Raw genomic sequence first — 6,511 nt, 5'->3', positions numbered from 1 at the left:
CAGAGACGCAAGCAAGCCGCCATTACAGGGCAGCAAGTTGCGTAACATGAAATGTTCTTCAACTCGTTCATTTTCTCTGCTCAAAGGTCGCTCCAAAAACACACGTTTTGATTCAGTTTCAGCAAAAAGAACTATAATGGAATAAGTTTTATTTATGTAGCCCGATATCGTAGACAGACAGTAATGTGCGTCAGTGGTTTTACGATCCGCACAGACAGTAATACGACACCCACGAGGCTGAGGAACAACTCCCCCATAAAGAAACGCTTTTAACGGGTAAAAACAGAAGAAACGTCATAATATCACCATAGTAACATAAACTGTATAGTCACCGTTTGTGGAGAACTCATGTTTCTTCCTCGGTGGCAGCAGATACACACAGATAGTAACCAGAGACAGTAGGCTCGTTCGACCTCACTTTCAGCTCGTCTGGAAAGTAGACGAGAGTAGCCGAGTGCAGTCGGGGGAGTGACGAAAATGCCTGACTGAAGCCGGACAGCTCCGAGTCGGCTCGACCGTCGGAAGTAGCGTCCTTGTTGCGGATGCAGTTCGTTTTCAAGTATTATTTTGAAGGCCTATTAGAAACATATTCGTAGAAGAGCTACACATGCTACAACCGATTAGAAGCAGAACAAAAAACAAAGAGGAGTAAACACTTCAAAAGCGAGGGACATTTTCAAAACAAGAAACGAGATATATCCCCATTCCCCACACATCTTTATCTTTCTTGTTATTTTACTAGAAAACCTAGTATAAAAGGTAAAAACAGAATAAACGTCATAATATCACCATAGTAACATAAACTGTATAGTCACCGTTTGTGGAGAACTCATGTTTCTTCCTCGGTGGCAGCAGATAGTAACCAGAGACGGTGTGTGTGTGTGTGTGTGTGTGTGTGTGTGTCGAGCTCTGAGACGTTTGGTCAGACAAGACACGCCTCTTCATGACGTCAGGCAATAGTGTGGGAGAAGGGGGAGGGGAATCTAGAATCATGAAATGTATTATTATTATATCCGGGGGTGCTGCTGTAAATAAGAAGAGGTTCAGTAATGTCTAACACAGAAGTAGGCCTACTGGTCATTATGAGCAATTGATAAGCACGACCTAAGACTTTAATTTAAAATAATGTGATTAGAATGACAACGTATCCTTATACAAAGGCCTATAGATACAAATAAAACAAAATAACTCATCAATTTTAATGGTGTAGGTTGTGATTAAACCTTTGTTTGGGACACATTTTAAATGGGCGGGGGTGGGGGGGTCTGGGGGTTTTGAACATTCAACACTTTATTTCCTGCATTCTGATGAATTGGTATGCACCAAATGTATGTAAAGTAGCCTAATTGAAAACATTATATTCCCGGTGACAAAAATAGAATAGAATAGAATGCAGTAATATCAGGCATTCTGTATTGCTTTTAAAAAAGGGGGTTATTATTCATGTCTATCATTGAGAATGTAGTGGCTGGTGGTATTTACTAGCCTGCAAACTTCAAATGTTTAAAAATAATACAGTGCAAAATGAGGTTATAATCCTCATTTTGATTCCTTTATACTAGTGGTGACTGGGTGTGCAGTGGGGAGATGAATGCAGACAGATATAGAGGGAGGAAGAGATAGCTTTATTTTATAATTTAGCTTTTAGATTTGTGAGTGATCATCGCTGACTTTAGACTGACTTGCGCTGTCTGCTCCGTGAGGCTCGAGCCGATCAGCTGAGCGAACAGCTGTCCGACACGGAGATGAAAAATGAAGGTGGAGCAACCAAATATAAATGAACAAATATTGTACTAAACTGTAACACAAGTAATAAGCTGTGGAATTTAATTTGTATCAGTAGCCTACAGTAGTCCACATTCTTCGCTCAGCCACTAACTGTTTCGTATTACACATGTGCTGATCACGTGCACACGGTCGAGTTCTTTTTTCTTTTCTTCCATATTCACCCAATCTGCGGTTCATGTGCGTGCGCAACCTGGTCCGTATGGACCACGTGATCAACCGTGATCTGTTGCAGCACTACCATTAACTGACAAGAGACATTTATATTTGTTATTATGACCCACTTTACTGGCGTCAATATAGTCAGAAACTTAAGTTAGAGGGGTTCTCAACCTTCTGCAAGCTGGGCCCCCCAAAGCTGGGTCATTGCAGTTGGGCCCCCCCACCGACCCTGACAACCCCCCCCCCCCCCCACACACACACACACACACCACCCTACACAGATAGATAGATAGATAGATAGATAGATAGGTAGATAGATAGATAGATAGATAGATAGATAGATAGATAGATAGATAGATAGATAGATAGATAGATAGATAGATAGATAGATAGATAGATAGATAGATAGATAGATAGATAGATAGATAGATAGATAGATAGATAGATAGATAGATAGATAGATAGATAGATAGATATATAGATAGATAGATAGATAGATAATCTATTATTGTTATTATCACAAGGGCTAGGCCAGTGGCGCACCTTTGAGTTGAACATTGGGTTTAGGGTTGGGGTCCGGAAATTTCTTATATTTTAACATTAAATTCTGGTGCACTTTAAAATCTAATTATGAGATTGTATCAATGAGACACTGAGGAAATGTTTTTTTTTAAAATCTCCTTAGAAGAGAAGAAAATAGTAGCCTAAATAGAACATACACAGAATAAATTCTACAATAGGTATACCTGTTATGAAAAAGCTTCACAAAACAAAGTCTATGATCAATGGGAAACACTGCTGTCTGACAACCCAGTTCAGAGAATGTTTCAACTATTGAGTCTTGGATTTGGAAAGTGGCCAGATTTAGCTCAAAATGCTACCTGCGATTAATGTGCTGTGCAGCCTGAACGCGGAGTTGTGTGTGTCTCAGTGGCGATTCCAGGAAATTTTGACTGGGGTGGCCAAGGTGGGCCACAGAGCTAGAGTGGGGTGGCCATCACATCACCCCTGAATGAATAACATGTGATATGCTGTACAACCAATTCAAAGATGATTTATAATCCCAAATGCCCAAATCATGTTAGTATCCATTGTAATGTTTGTCAGAAAACTAAACCCCTGAAGGGGGGTCTGGGGGCATCCCCCCCAGAAGATTTTTTTGTGTTTTTAACATGTAATCTAAGCATTCTGGTGCATTCTGGCGAAGATAATAAAGGAAAAAGTCAATATTCATTTCAGTTCAGATGAATAGTAAAATTAGCAAGACAACATAACTTGCTAGCAGCCAGATGCCTAACAACTGGACAGAGGGACGGATGACAACTAGCTTTTGACCAAATATCTTGCTAAAAAAATAAACCTTTATTTATGAAATTCTGCCCTAAGAACATGTTACACTTGCTAACTACAAACTTAAATTTTTTTATTCAGATTTCAAAAATCTGCTGGGACACTTGCCCATACGCATGTCACAAGCACACTTATGCTGTTTTCAAGACCTTTGCTGACCAGAGACCAGTTCTAGTGGCCACAGTCCTACCATTAATTCAGTACTTGAAAATTGCAAACTGATCTCATATCAGTGGATTGGAGTGTTTGTGTGATGAACTTGGCAACTACCTATCAAAAAAAGTTAAGAAAGAAAAAAAATACATATCATCTCTGAACTAGGCTAAATATCAGGAAAAAAATTGAAATTACAAAAAATAAAAATTAAGATAATTTTTATTTTTTTTCATCCCCCTCGCGCACCCCCGGTAGAGTGTCCGCGCCCCCCACCGGTTGAGAACCACTGAGTTAGACCGATCAAAACAATTATTTCCTCAAAAAAAGAGTCAGTCTATGGACCACGTGATCAACCGTGATCTGTTGCAGCACTACCATTAACTGACAAGAGACATTTATATTTGTTATGACCCACTTTACTGGCGTCAATATAGTCAGAAACTTAAGTTAGAGGGGTTCTCAACCTTCTGCAAGCTGGGCCCCCCAAAGCTGGGTCATTGCAGTTGGGCCCCCCACCGACCCTGACAACCCCCCCCCCCACACACACACACACACACCACCCTACACAGATAGATAGATAGATAGATAGATAGATAGATAGATAGATAGATAGATAGATAGATAGATAGATAGATAGATAGATAGATAGATAGATAGATAGATAGATAGATAGATAGATAGATAGATAGATAGATAGATAGATAGATAGATAGATAGATAGATAGATAGATAGATAGATAATCTATTATTGTTATTATCACAAGGGCTAGGCCAGTGGCGCACCTTTGAGTTGAACATTGGGTTTAGGGTTGGGGTCCGGAAATTTCTTATATTTTAACATTAAATTCTGGTGCACTTTAAAATCTAATTATGAGATTGTATCAATGAGACACTGAGGAAATGTTTTTTTTTAAAATCTCCTTAGAAGAGAAGAAAATAGTAGCCTAAATAGAACATACACAGAATAAATTCTACAATAGGTATACCTGTTATGAAAAAGCTTCACAAAACAAAGTCTATGATCAATGGGAAACACTGCTGTCTGACAACCCAGTTCAGAGAATGTTTCAACTATTGAGTCTTGGATTTGGAAAGTGGCCAGATTTAGCTCAAAATGCTACCTGCGATTAATGTGCTGTGCAGCCTGAACGCGGAGTTGTGTGTGTCTCAGTGGCGATTCCAGGAAATTTTGACTGGGGTGGCCAAGGTGGGCCACAGAGCTAGAGTGGGGTGGCCATCACATCACCCCTGAATGAATAACATGTGATATGCTGTACAACCAATTCAAAGATGATTTATAATCCCAAATGCCCAAATCATGTTAGTATCCATTGTAATGTTTGTCAGAAAACTAAACCCCTGAAGGGGGGTCTGGGGGCATCCCCCCCAGAAGATTTTTTTGTGTTTTTAACATGTAATCTAAGCATTCTGGTGCATTCTGGCGAAGATAATAAAGGAAAAAGTCAATATTCATTTCAGTTCAGATGAATAGTAAAATTAGCAAGACAACATAACTTGCTAGCAGCCAGATGCCTAACAACTGGACAGAGGGACGGATGACAACTAGCTTTTGACCAAATATCTTGCTAAAAAAATAAACCTTTATTTATGAAATTCTGCCCTAAGAACATGTTACACTTGCTAACTACAAACTTAAATTTTTTTATTCAGATTTCAAAAATCTGCTGGGACACTTGCCCATACACGTGTATGGGTGGCACGCATGTCACAAGCACACTTATGCTGTTTTCAAGACCTTTGCTGACCAGAGACCAGTTCTAGTGGCCACAGTCCTACCATTAATTCAGTACTTGAAAATTGCAAACTGATCTCATATCAGTGGATTGGAGTGTTTGTGTGATGAACTTGGCAACTACCTATCAAAAAAAGTTAAGAAAGAAAAAAAATACATATCATCTCTGAACTAGGCTAAATATCAGGAAAAAAATTGAAATTACAAAAAATAAAAATTAAGATAATTTTTATTTTTTTTCATCCCCCTCGCGCACCCCCGGTAGAGTGTCCGCGCCCCCCACCGGTTGAGAACCACTGAGTTAGACCGATCAAAACAATTATTTCCTCAAAAAAAGAGTCAGTCTAAAGTCACTTCCAACGCCCATACACATGACAAAATAAACATTTGAATCTCCTCTGAATCTTTCTGCTCTGGTGAAGTGCTGCCACCTGCAGGCTGCTTCCTGTCACTGTTAAATCCTGTGAAAGAGATGGAGACTGAATGCAGAGTTCAGATCAAATTACAGGAGTTTGAAAACGCTGCTATCTTAGACTACATTAACGTTAGGTTACATAAAGACAGGCAACACAATGAATAAGGTTTAATTTCCTTGACAGTAACCTGGTTAAATAAAGGATATAATAATAATAATACATTTCAGGATTCTAGAGTCCCCTCCCCCTTCTTCCTTCTTGACGTCATGAAGACAACATGTACTCTTCCAGTGTAAGCTATACTCCAGTCAAAGGAGGACTCTTCAGGAAACTTGGATCAGATGGAGAATCAGTTTTTAAGTGCCCTCCAAAAAAGCGCTTTATAAATCCTATCTATTATTATAATTGTTATTATTAAAGCGTGCATGCTTCTGAATCTGGATTATTTGGTGAAAACAAAGCCATTGGTGGATTACCTTCACAACACTGGACTATACATAATGATTTAGGGCTAAATAACAAACAGTGGCAGCAATACGCCATAGCTGTGTCAAGTCTGCCTAAACCAAAGAAGAAGACGAAGTCAGGAAGAGGCGTGTCCTGTCTGACAAAACGTTTCAGAGCTCCACACATGCACGCACACACACACACACACACACACACACACACAGTCACACAGTCACACACGCACACACACACACACACACACACACTAATTATGAGAACACTGACATTTTAGGGGGAAGTGGCTAAAGCAGAAAAAGGGGGGGAGTGAAATAACAAAAATTGAAACACATTTTTTTTCCTCAGTTGACCAATGATTTCACATTTATTTTTCAGAAATTAATTGCATATATGTAAGCATCCCTGCATTTAATGTAAAATACAC

Source organism: Ammodytes marinus (assembly GCF_949987685.1).
Source record: "Ammodytes marinus genome assembly, chromosome: 18".
Lineage (NCBI taxonomy): Eukaryota > Metazoa > Chordata > Actinopteri > Uranoscopiformes > Ammodytidae > Ammodytes > Ammodytes marinus.
Note: the sequence above shows the minus strand (reverse complement) of the source record.